The 12,821-nt window shown below is 44.2% G+C and overlaps 1 protein-coding gene and 1 non-coding gene across 2 annotated transcripts in view; one reads left to right on the top strand and one right to left on the bottom strand.

The window, feature by feature from the left end:
• The window catches only part of CRYBG1 (crystallin beta-gamma domain containing 1), a 226,359-nt gene that overhangs the window by 133,251 nt on the left and 80,287 nt on the right, over positions 1-12,821 (top strand). The gene's annotated exons all lie outside the window — the stretch shown is intronic.
• LOC138445459 (U6 spliceosomal RNA) lies at positions 10,005-10,111 on the bottom strand. The gene has a single exon (XR_011258893.1). It is a non-coding gene; the product is annotated as a U6 spliceosomal RNA (small nuclear RNA).

Here is a 12,821-nt window from a genome sequence, read left to right as displayed (position 1 = left end):
AATGAAGGAGACTAGGATTGGATCCCTAGGTAGGGAGGATTCCCTGAAGGAGGAAATGGCAACCCACTCCAGTACTCTTGCCTGAAAAATCCCATGGACAGAGAAGCCTGGTGGGCTACAGTTCATGGGATTGCAAAAGGTCAGACACAACTGAACACCCACATGATCATCTTTCTTTAAGGAAGTAGGGAAGGTCTTACAAAGGTATTTCTCTATTTCTGGTCAAACGCAAGCCTTGATTTAAGTTTCTCAGTTGTCTGTCCTTCTTTAAAGGCCGCATTTTCATGAGCAGCAGAGCTTTATGGGAGGATTCTAGCAGGATGTGAGAAGTTCTTCCATCAGCCTGTCTGTTAAGCAAGACTGTACACAAGAGTATGCCATGTGGTCCTGGGGAACTTAGGAAGAGGGGTTGTCTGGTTCTAATTACCCATATCCTTGCCAAAACTGATTGTCAATGGTTTGATTGTATCTGTCCTAGTGGATGTGAAGTAGTATCTTATTATGGATTTGATTTATGTTTGTCTAATGACTAATGATGTTGAGAATCTTTTCATGTGCTTATTGTCCATTTGTATATCTTCTCTAGAGAAATGTCTATTCAAATCCTTTGCCCATTTAAAAATTGGATTATTTGTATTTTTTGCTGGCTACTAAACCCCCATATGTGGTTTATAAGATAAGTGGTTTGCAAACATTTCCTTTCATTCTGTCAGCTATCTTTTCCGTTTCTTGCTAATATTCTTAGAAGAACAAAAGTTTTTATTTTTGTTGAAGTCCAATTATCTCTATATATTTTTGGTACTTTACATGTTATTAGAAACCACTGCCAAATTTAAAGTCATGAAAATTTACACCTATGTTTTTGACTAAGAGTTTTATTAGTTTTTGCTCTTACATTTAGATCTTTGACCAATTTTGAGCAATTTTTAATATCCAGGGTAAGATGGGAGTCATCATCCATTTTTTTGCTAGAAATATAGTTTATTTTCTCAGTGGCTGGATATCAGGAAAGACAATTGCAGAACTGATTGCCAGGACTTAAAGGAAAGTACAAAGCTCGTAAGGCCTGGGCTGCAGTGCTTCCAATTAGGGCCAGGCAAAGATAGTGTGGGCCACAGGAGGGCCTGGCTGACCATGCGACCAAGCTAGGATTGCTCACTGCAACCTGACATTTATCAGGAGGATCATGGCATGAAAAGAAACTTGGCTGCTACAATGGAAGTGAAAGTTCAGCTTAGACGAGTTCTGTCACTTGGACAGAGTAAAGTTGTGAAGAGAATAATGAAAGCCCTTACCAGCTGGTGACTATCAGCCAGTGGCATTAGAGCATGACTCCTATGTCTGCAGTGCTCCATGCTGGTCTTTGCAGTGATGAGGCCTGCAGCTCTTCCTTTCCTTAATCTCCTCTACCCCTCCTTCAGAAACAGCAGGAGGCAGAGGCCAGGCTTACTCTTGCCCCACAGATTCCTTTTCTTTCTTGGCTGGGGATGCTATATTGGACCCTCGGTGTTCCTGCCCACCGTTCTGCACCCTGATCTGGGTGTGACTTTGGCCTCTTGGCTTCCTGATTGTTGTTTAGTCGCTCAGTCCTGTCTCTTTGTGAACCATGGACTGCAGCACACCAGGCTTCCCTGTCCTTCACCGTCTCCTGGAGTTTGCTCAAATTTATGTCCACTGAGTTGGTGATGGCATCCAACCATCTCCTCTTGCCTTTGGTCTTTCCCAGCATCAGGGTCTTTTCCAGTGAGTCGGCTTTCACATCAAGTGGCCAAAGTATTGGAGCTTCAGCTTTAGCATCAGTCCTACTAATGAACATTCAAGACTGATATCCTTTAGGATTGACTGGTTTGATCTCCTTGCTGTCCAAGGGACTCTCAAGGGTCTTCTCCAAAAGCACAGTTCAAGGGCATCAATTCTTCAGCACTCAACCTTTTTTATTGTCCAACTCTCACATCCATACATGACTACTGGAAAAACCATAGCTTTTAACTATATAGACCTTTGTCAGCAAAATGATATCTCTGCTTTTTAATATGCTATCTAGGTTTGTCATAGCTTTTCTTCCAAGGAGCAAACGTCTTTTATTTTCATGGCTGCAGTCACCATCCACAGTGATTTTGGAGCCCAAGAAAATAAAGTCTCTCACTGTTTCCATTGTTTCCCCATCTATTTGCCATGAAGTGATGGGACCAGATACCATGATCTTAGTTTTCTGAAGGTTGAGTTTTAAGCTAGCTTTTTCATTCTCCTCTTTCACTTTCATCAAGGGGTTCTTTAGTTCCTCTTTGCTTTCTGCCGTAAGAGTGGTGTCATCTGCCTATCTAAGGTTATTGATATTTCTCCTGGCAATCTTGATTCCAGCTTGTGAGTCATCCAGCCTGACATTTTACATGATGTACTCTGCATATAACTTAAATAAGCAGGGTGACAATATACAGCCTTGATTTACTCTTTTCCCTGTTTGGAACCAGTCTGTTGTTCCATGTCTGTTTCTAAATGCTGCTTCTTGACCTGCATATAGGTTTCACAGGAGGCAGGTAAGGTGGTCTGGTATTCCATCTCTTTAAGAATTTTTCACAGTTTGTTGTTATCTACCCTTATGGCAGAAAATGAAGAGGAACTAAAAAGCTTCTTGATGAAAGTGAAAGTAGAGAGTGAAAAAGTTGGCTTAAAGCTCAACATTCAGAAAACGAAGATCATGGCATCTGGTCCCATCACTTCATGGGAAATAGATGGGGAAACAGTAGAAACAGTGTCAGACTTTGTTTTTGGGGGCTCCAAAATCATTGCAGATGGTGACTGCAGCCATGAAATTAAAAGATGCTTACTCCTTGGAAGACAAGTGATGACCAACCTAGACAGCATATTGAAAAGCAGAGACATTACTTTGCCAACAAAGGTCCATCTAGTCAAGGCTATGGTTTTTCCTGTGGTCATGTATGGATGTGAGAGTTGGACTGTGAAGAAAGCTGAGTGCTGAAGAATTGATGCTTTTGAACTGTGGTGTTGGAGAAGACTCTTGAGAGTCCCTTGGACTGCAAGGAGATTCAACCAGTCCATTCTGAAGGAGATAAACCCTGGGATTTCTTTGGAAGGACTGATGCTAAAGCTGAAGCTCCAGTACTTTGCCCACCTCATGCAAAGAGTTGACTCATTGGAAAAGACTCTGATGCTGGGAGAGATTGGGGGCAGGAGGAGAAGGGGATGACAGAGGATAAGATGGCTGGATGGCATCACTGACTCGATGGACACGAGTCTGAGTGAACTCCAGGAGTTGCTGACGGACAGGAGGCCTGGCATGCTGCGATTCATGGGGTCGCACGAGTCAGACTCAACTGAGCGACTGAACTGAACACAGTCAAAGGCTTTAGTGTAGTCAGTGAACCAGAGTAGATGTTTTCCTGGAATTCTCTAGCTTTTTCTGTGAACCAATGGATATTGGCAATTTGATCTCTGATTCCTCTGCCTTTTCTAAATCCAGCTTATACATCTGGAAGTTCTCGGTTCACATACTGCTGAAGCCTAGCTTGAAGGATTTTGAGCATTACTTTGCTAGCATGTGAAGTGAGTGCAATTGTGTGGTAGTTTGAACATTCTTCGGCATTGTCCGTCTTTGGGATTGGAATGAAAACCAACATTTTCCAGTTCTGTGGCCACTGCTGAGTTTTCCAAATTTACTGGCATATTGAGTGCAGCACTTTGACAGCATCATCTTTTAGGATTTGAAACAGCTCAGCTGGAATTCCATCACCTCCACTAGCTTTGCTCGTAGTAGTGCTTCCAAAGGCCCACTTGACTTCACACTCCAGGATGTCTGGTTCTAGGTGAATGATCACACCATATTGTTTACTGGGTCATTAAGATCTCTTTCGTATACTTCTTCTATGTATTCTTGCCACCTCTTCTTCATATCTTCTGCTAGGTCCATACCATTTCTGTCCTTTACTGTGCCCATCTTTGCATGTAATGTTCCCTTGGTATCTCTAATTTTCTTGAAGAGATCTCTAGTCTTTCCCATTCTATCGTTTTCCTCTATTTCTTTGCATTGTTCACTTAAAAAGGCTTTCTTGTCTATCCTTGCTATTCTCTGAAACTCTGTGTTCAGGTGGATATATCTTTCCTTTTCTTCTTTGTAGTTCGCTTCTCTTCTTTTCAGGCTTCCCTGATAGCTCACCCTGGATTGGGAAGATCTACTGGAGAAGGGATAGGCTACCCACTCCAGTGTTCTTGGGCTTCCCTTGTGATTCAGCTGGTAAAGACTCCACCTGCAATGTGGGAGACCTGGATTCGATCCCTGGGTTGGGAAGATCCCCTGGAGAAGGGAAAAGCTACCCACTCCAGTATTCTGGCCTGGAGAATTCCATGGACTGTATAGTCCATGAGGTTGCGAAGAGTCTGACATGACTAAACCACTTTCACTTCTCTCTTGTTTTCTCAGCTATTTGGACGGCCTCCTCCAACACCCATTTTGACTTTTTTGCGTTTCTTCTTCTTGGGGATGGTTTTGATCACTGCCTCATGTACAGTGTTACAAACCTCTGTCCATAGTTCTTCAGGCACACTGTCTACCACGTCTAATCCCTTGAATATATTTGTTGCTTCCACTGTATTGGGCTTTCCTGGTGACTCAGTCAGTAAAGAATCTGCCTGTAATGCTGGATACCTGGAATGGATCCCTGGGTTGGAATGATCCTCTGGAGGAGGGCATGGCAAACCCACTCTAGTGTTCTGCCTAGAGAATCCCTAGGGACAGAGAAGCCTGGTGGACTATAGTCCATGGGGTCGCAAAGAGTCAGACACAACAGAATGACTAAGCACAGCTGTTAACTGTAAGGGATTTGATTTAGGTCATACCTGAAGAGCCTAGTGGTTTTCCCTATGTTCTTCAATTGAAGCCTTAATTTTTCAACAAGGAGTTCATGATCTGAGCCGCAGTCAGCTCCCAGTCTTGGTTTTGCTGCTTGTGTAGAGCTTCTCCATCTTCTGCTACAAAGAATATTATCAATGTCATTTTGGTGTTGACCAGCTGGTGATGTCCATGTGTAGAGTCGTCTCTTGTGTTGTTGGAAGAGGATATTTGCTATGACTAGCTCATTTTCTTGGCAAAATTCTGTTATCCCCTGCCCTGTTTCATTAGCTACTCCAAGGCCAAACTTACCTGTTACTCTAGGTATCTCTTGACTTCCTACTTTTGCATTCCAGTCCTCTATGATGAAAGGCACATCTTTTTTTGGTGTTAGTTCTAGAAAGTCTTATAGGTCTTCATAGAACCATGCAGCTTCTTTGGCATTAGTGGTTGGGGCATAGATTTGGATTACTGTGATACTGAATGGTTTGCCTTGGAAATGAATCGAGATCATTCTGTTGTTTTTGAGATTGCACTCAAGTATTGCATTTCAGGCCTTTGTCAACTATGAGGGCTACTCCATTTCTTTTAAGGGATTCTTGCCAACAGTATATATATAATGGTCATCTGAATTAGATTTGCCATTCCTACCCATTTTAGTTCACTGATTCCTAAAATATCAACATTCACTCTTGCCATCTCCTGTTTGACCACTTCCAGTTTACCTCGGTCCCATCACTTCATGGCAAAGAGATAGGGAAACAGTAGAAACAGTGAGAGACTTTATTTTCTTGGGCTCCAAAATCACTGCAGATGGTGACTGCAGCCATGAAATTAAATGTTTGCTTCTTGCAATAAAAGTTATGACAAACCTAGACAGCATATTAAAAAGCAGAGACATTACTTTGCCAACAAAGATCCATATAGTCAAGACTGTGGTTTTTCCAGTAGTCATGTATGAATGTGAGAGTTGGACCATTAAAAAAGCTGAGCACTGAAGAATTGATGCTTTTGAACTGTGGTGTTGGAGAAGACTCTTGAGAGTCCCTTGGACTGCAAGGAGATCAAACCAGTCAATTCTAAAGGAAATCAGTCCTAAATAGTCATTGAAAAGACTGAAGCTGAAATTCCAATACTATGGCCACCTGATTCAAAGAGCTGACTCATTTGAAAAGACCCTGATGCTGGGAAAGATTGAAGGCAGGAGGAGAAGGGGAAGACAGAGGATAAACTGGTTGGATGGTATCACCAATTTGATGGACATGAGTTTGAGCAAACTCCAGGAGTTGGTGGACACGGAAGCCTGGCATGCTGCTGTCTATAGGGTCACAGAGACTCGGACATGACTGAGCAACTGAACTGAATTTACCTTGATTCATGAACCTAACATTCCAGGTTCCTATGCAATACAGTTCTTTACAGCATCAGACTTCACTTTCACCACCATACACAGCCACATCCTGGTGTTTTTTTCCACTTTGGCTCAGCTTCTTCATTCCTTCTCGAGCTATTTCTCCACTCTACTCTAGTAGCATATTGGCCACCTACTGACCTGGGGGTTCATCTTTCAGTGTCATATCTTTTTGCCTTTTCATACAGTTCATGGGGTTCTCAAGGCAAGAATGCTGAAGTGGTTTGCTATTCCCTTTTCCAGTGGACCACGTTTATTCAGAACTCTCCACCATGACCTGTCCATCTTGGGTGAACCTACATGGCATGACTCATATTTTATTGAGTTAGGTAAGGTTGTGGTCATTGTGATCAGATTGGTTAGTTTTCTGTGATAGTGTTTTTCATTCTCTCTACCCTCTGATGGATGAGCATAAGAGGCTTGTGCAAGCTTCCTGATGGGAGGGACTGGGTGTAGGGAAAACTTGGTCTTCCAAGTTTTCAGTTCAGTTCAGCTCAGTTCAGTTTCTCTGTCATGTCTGACTCTTTGTGACCCAGCGGACTGCACGCTAGGCTTCCCTGTCCATCAAAAACTCCCAGAGCTTACTCAAACTCGTGTCCATCAAGTTGGCGATGCCATCCAACCATCTCATCCTCTGTCTTCCCCTTCTCCTCCTGCCTTCAGTCTTTCCCAGCACCAGGGTCTTTTCTAATAAGTCAGTTCTTTGCATCAGGTGGCCAAAGTATTGGTGTTTCAGCTTCAGCATCAGTCCTTCCAATGAATATTTAGGACTGATTTCCTTTAGGATTGACTGGTTGTATCTCCTTGCAGTCCAAGGGACTCTCAAGAGTCTTCTCCAACACCACAGTCCAAAAGCATCAATTCTTCAGTGCTCAGCTTTTTTTATAGTCCAGCTCTCTCCATGGCCATATTCAGTAAATGTTTAATCCAATTTTCTGCTCATGGGTGGGGCTGTGTTCCCTCCCAGTAGTTTGGCCTGAGGCCAAACTATGGTAGGGGCAATGGCGGTAATGGCAACCTCCTTCAAAAGGACTTAGGCCAGCACGCTGGCCTGCCAGGACTGTTGTAGCCAGTGCCCCTGACCCCGAGGCAGGCCAGTGTCGATCCATGCCTCCACTCCCTATCATACACAGGCAAGTCTGGCTCAGTCTCTTATGGGGTCATTGCTCCTTTCTCCTGGGTCCTGGTACCTTCAAGATTTTGTGTCCTTGAAGAATCTCTGTTTCCCCAGTCCTGTGGAAGTTCTGTAATCAAATCCTGCTGACTTTGAAAGTCAGGTTCCCTGGGGATACTCGGTCTCTTGCCGAATCCCCAGGTTGGGAAGTTTGTTGTGGGGCCTAGAACTTTCACAGCAGTGTGAGAACATCTTTGGTATCATTGTTCTCCAGTTTGTGAGCTGTCCTCCTGGTGGCTCTACAGTGGAGCTAATGGCAACCTTCTTCAAGAGGAGTTATGCCACACAGCGCCTCCCAGGACTGTGGTAGCCAGAGCTGTCCTTGCAGTAGGCCACTGCTGACTCATGCCTCCACAGGAGACCCTCAAACACTCAGAGGCAGATCTGGCTCCATCTCTTGTGGAGGGGTCACTGTTCCTTTCCCTTGGTCCTGCTGCACACAGGGTTTTGTTTGTGCCCTCCAAGCGTCTCTGGCGGGTATGAGGTTTGATTTTGAACGCAGTTGCGCCCCTCCCACTGCCTTGTTGTGGCTTCTCCTTTGCCCTTGTTGTGGGTATCTTTTTCTGGTGGGTTCCAACATTCTCCTATTGATGGTTGTTCAGCAGCTTGTTGCAATTTTGGTGTTTCAAAGGAAAAGATGAGTGCACATCCTTCTACTCCACCACCAGGAAGTGGCTTCTTGATGGGCTCAGTCCAGGGGGATACCAGGAGATCAGAGGGAGGGAGGGAAGGCGAGGCATTTACTCACCCTGATCCCTTCCGGCAGAGTGGCTGCAGGCTCCTCTCAGTGCCCTACTGAGCATAGTCCTCCACTCTGCCTATCCTGCGATTTGCTCTACATGCTCTTCAGACCAGTTAGCAGCTCTGGATCATGACCCCTGGGGGCCTCTCCATGCCCTATGCACACCCTTATCCTGTTAGACTCTCTTTGAATCCTCCCACTCTTCCTGTATTTGCTTACACCTGGCTGATACACCTTCTCTCCCAGTCAGCCATGTATGCACTGACAGGTCTGAGTCAAGCCTTTCACTCTCTGTAAGTACATTTATTCATTCAGCAGACATCTTTCAAATACCTATTTTCTGTGTGTGTACCGAGCATGCATGCTCAGTCATGTCCAATTCTTTGCGACCCCATGGACTGAAGTTCGCCAGGCTCTTCTGTCCATGGGATTTTTTTCAGGCAAGAGTACTGACGTGAGTTGCCATTTCCTTCTCCAGGGGATCTTCCCAACCCAGGGATCAAACCCATGTCTCCTACACTGGCAGGCAGATTCTTCACCACTGAGCTACCTTGGAAGCCCATTATGTGTATGAGGTGCCTCTTATGAGCCACTTTTTAATTTTTTTTAATTTTTTTTATTTTTTAGCTTTTTATTTTTTAAATTTTAAAATCTTTAATTCTTACATGCGTTCCCAAACATGAACCCCCCTCCCACCTCCCTCCCCATAACATCTCTCTGGGTCATCCCCATGCACCAGCCCCAAGCATGCTGTATCCTGTGTCAGACATAGACTGGCGATTCAATTCTTACATGATAGTATACATGTTAGAATGCCAGTCTCCCAAATCATCCCACCCTCTCCCTCTCCCTCTGAGTCCAAAAGTCTGTTATACCCATCTGTGTCTTTTTTCCTGTCTTGCATACAGGGTCATCATTGCCATCTTCCTAAATTCCATATATATGTGTTAGTATACTGTATTGGTGTTTTTCTTTCTGGCTTACTTCACTCTGTATAATCGGCTCCAGTTTCATCCATCTCATCAGAACTGATTCAAATGAATTCTTTTTAATGGCTGAGTAATACTCCATTGTGTATATGTACCACTGCTTTCTTATCCATTCATCTGCTGATGGACATCTAGGTTGTTTCCATGTCCTGGCTATTATAAACAGTGCTATGATGAACATTGGGGTACATGTGTCTCTTTCAATTCTGGTTTCCTTGGTGTGTATGCCCAGCAGTGGGATTGCTGGGTCATAAGGTAGTTCTATTTGCAATTTTTTAAGGAATCTCCACACTGTTCTCCATAGTGGCTGTACTAGTTTGCATTCCCACCAACAGTGTAGGAGGGTTCCCTTTTCTCCACACCCTCTCCAGCATTTATTGCTTGCAGATTTTTGGATCACAGCCATTCTGACTGGTGTGAAGTGGTACCTCATTGTGGTTTTGATTTGCATTTCTCTGATAATGAGTGATGTTGAGCATCTTTTCATGTGTTTGTTAGCCATCCGTATGTCTTCTTTGGAGAAATGTCTATTTAGTTCTTTGGCCCATTTTTTGATTGGGTCGTTTATTTTTCTGGAATTGAGCTGCATAAGTTGCTTGTATATTTTTGAGATTAGTTGTTTGTCAGTTGCTTCATTTGCTATTATTTTCTCCCATTCAGAAGGCTGTCTTTTCACCTTGCTTATATTTTCCTTTGTTGTGCAGAAGCTTTTAATTTTAATTAGATCCCATTTGTTTATTTTTGCTTTTATTTCCATTACTCTGGGAGGTGGATCATAGAGGATCCTGCTGTGATTTATGTCTGAGAGTGTTTTGCCTATGTTCTCCTCTAGGAGTTTTATAAAAAATATGGATCGCTTCACGAATTTGCGTGTCATCCTTGTGCAGGGGCCATGCTAATCTTCTCTGTATCATTCCAATTTTAGTATATGTGCTGCCGAAGCGAGCACGAGCCACTTTTTTAAACACTGAAGATTTGGAGTGAGTGAAATGGAGAAAGTCCCTGCTCCCTAGGAACTTCTGTTCTGACAGAAAGTGTTAGCCACTCAGTCGTGTCCAACTCCTTGCGATGGACTCTAGCCCACCAGGCTCCTCTGTCCATGGCATTCTTCAGGCAAGAATGCTGAAGTGGGTAGCTATTCCCTTCTCCAGGGGATCTTCCTGACCCAGGGGTCGAAACTGGGCCTCCCATGTTGCAGGCAGATTCTTTACCATCCGAGCCACCGGGGAAGCCCACAGGCAATCAAACAGATACATTGCATGGTTAGCTAGATAGGTGCTCAGGGGGAATAGCACAGGCGAAGGGAACACAAACAATGGCAAGGATGCTGTTTTAGACAGCATGAGCCCTCACAGGAGGCCTCCCTGAAGGGAGTGAATTAAGTGAAAAATGCCCAGGAGGCTGTGTGGGAGGAAGTCATTCCAGAAGAAAGAGTAGGAGGCATGGAGGCTCTTGACACAGTTGAGATGTGGTAAGGAAAGCAGGAGGCCTGCAGGGGAGCGAATGAAGCCAAGACTAGGCAGACGGGAAAGGCAGGGGCCAGGTCACACAGGGGCTTGACGGCCATGGTCAGAACTTTGAATTTCAGAACCTCATGGAACACATTGGAGGACTTTAAGCAAGGGAGTGATGTGATTTGACTTGTGGTTTTAAAAGGATCATTATTCAGCATGACCACAAGAAAAAGGCCCCTAGATAGCATGGTCAAATGACAAAAATAACACAATTTAGTAACAAGTTTGTCCTTTATTCAAAGGAAAACAGCTGGGGGAGTGCAGTGCCTCACGGGCAGTAGACCTCTCTTCCTGAGGGGTTTTGGGCAAGAGGGAGATTTATGCAGTGTTAGAAGTGGCAACATGGAAATAGCAGGTCTGAGTTTTTAGCGTAAGGTGATCTAAAGCTGAGTTGGAGAATGGTGATTGGCATGTGTTAGGTTTCCTTGACAAGTGTTTCCTGTAAAAGCAGGCTGACTTAGGTTTAGGTTTGTGATGAGGGCTGGGTTACTGGGGCAGCCTCTATTTTATGGGCCCCAATATACGAATTACCTTTATCAACAACTAGCCTTGCCTCTTCCTATGTGGCCTCAGCCACATCTCCTGTCTCCCTGGCCATTTTTTCTTTTAAGTCTCAACCTTTTTTCTATTTTTCTCTGCTAAACCCAGGGTCACCTTATTTGAAATGTCTATCTACTAAAATGCACAGATTTTGAAATTATTATCTTCTTTTTCTCATTATTCGATTATTGTAGAGGCCCATTCAGTATGAATCTCCTAAATGGAAGAGGGGCTTCCCTGGTAGCTCAGCAGTAAAGAATCCGCCTGCCAATGCAGGAGACATGGGATGGATCCCTGGGTTGGGAAGATCCCCTGTAGAAGAAAATGGCAACCCACTCCGGTATTCTTGCCTGGGAAATCCCATGAACAGAGGAGCCTGGTGGGCTACAGTCCATGGAGTCACAGAGTTGAACACAACTTAGTGACTGAATGATAAAAACAAAATGGAGGAGAACTTATCGATTGATGAGTCTTGCTGCTGTGTGACCCCTCCTAGGAAGTTTCCTTCTGTTAGTGAACAAGGTATTTGATATTCGAAAGCATAAGGGGGTGCCAGGGGTGGGAGCGGGGAGATGCCCTAGTGTTTACCGCATAGTGAGGAGCAGGGAAGATAATAGCATCTGAAAAGCCAGGAGAGAGCAAAGGATCTCCCTTATCTCCTTCTGAACCAAGAAAGTGGTCAACCTTTCCACTTAGAAGGAGAACTAAACATTTGCTACCTTTGTTAACTCCCAAATGTGCTATTCTCAATCCCTTCAATGGCTGCCTATTGATCACCAATAAAGGCCTAAGAAATCCTGATGGAAACCCTGTGTCCCAGCCAGTGTTTTCATTTTGCTAAGTCACTGCAGTCAGGTCCAGCTCTGTGCAACGCTATGGACTATAGCCCACCAGGCTCCTCAGTCCATGGGATTTCCCAGACAAGAACACCAGACTGGGTAACCATCTCCTTCTCCAGGGGATCTTCCCAGTCTTTCCAGGGACTGAACCCATGTCTCTTAAGTCTCCTGCATTGGCAAATGGGTTCTTTACCACTAGCACCACCTGGGAAGCCCATTGGCTCCTCCCTAGATGGACATCTCACTTTTCCATCTCTGCTTTGCTCACACTCTTCCTTTGTCCTCAGATGCTGATCCATCCCAATTCCACCTAACAGAACTGTTTAAACCCCAGCTTGTGCCATCACTTTCACAAAGGCTTCCGTGATTGCTCTCCTTCTTCACATTCCTAGTTTAAGAATTTCTGTGACTTATTAGATACATGCTGCTTTATTTTGTCCCCACAGAGGTGCCTATATTATGGTCCCCAGTAGGTTAAAATATCTCAAACATGTATGACTCCTTACATCTTTAAAAAATCTATTGGAAAATATGCCCTAGTGAAAAGTGGCCAATGAATATTGATTTGAATTAGTTTTCTATTGCTGCATAATATCACAAATTTATCAGCTAAAAACAACATACATTTGTCTATCTTATTCTATTGGGTCAGGTGTCTGAACAAGGCTTAACTGGATTCTCCACTCAGAGCTTCACAACCTGCAGTGGTGGTGTCAGCTGGGACTGCAGTTTCATCTGAGGCTGGGAGTCCTCTGCCAAGCCCCTG

Source organism: Ovis canadensis, chromosome 8, assembly GCF_042477335.2.
Source record: "Ovis canadensis isolate MfBH-ARS-UI-01 breed Bighorn chromosome 8, ARS-UI_OviCan_v2, whole genome shotgun sequence".
NCBI classification, from domain to species: Eukaryota; Metazoa; Chordata; class Mammalia; order Artiodactyla; family Bovidae; genus Ovis; species Ovis canadensis.
The sequence above is the reverse complement of the archived record's forward strand: the minus strand, read 5'-3'. Positions and strand labels throughout refer to the sequence as shown.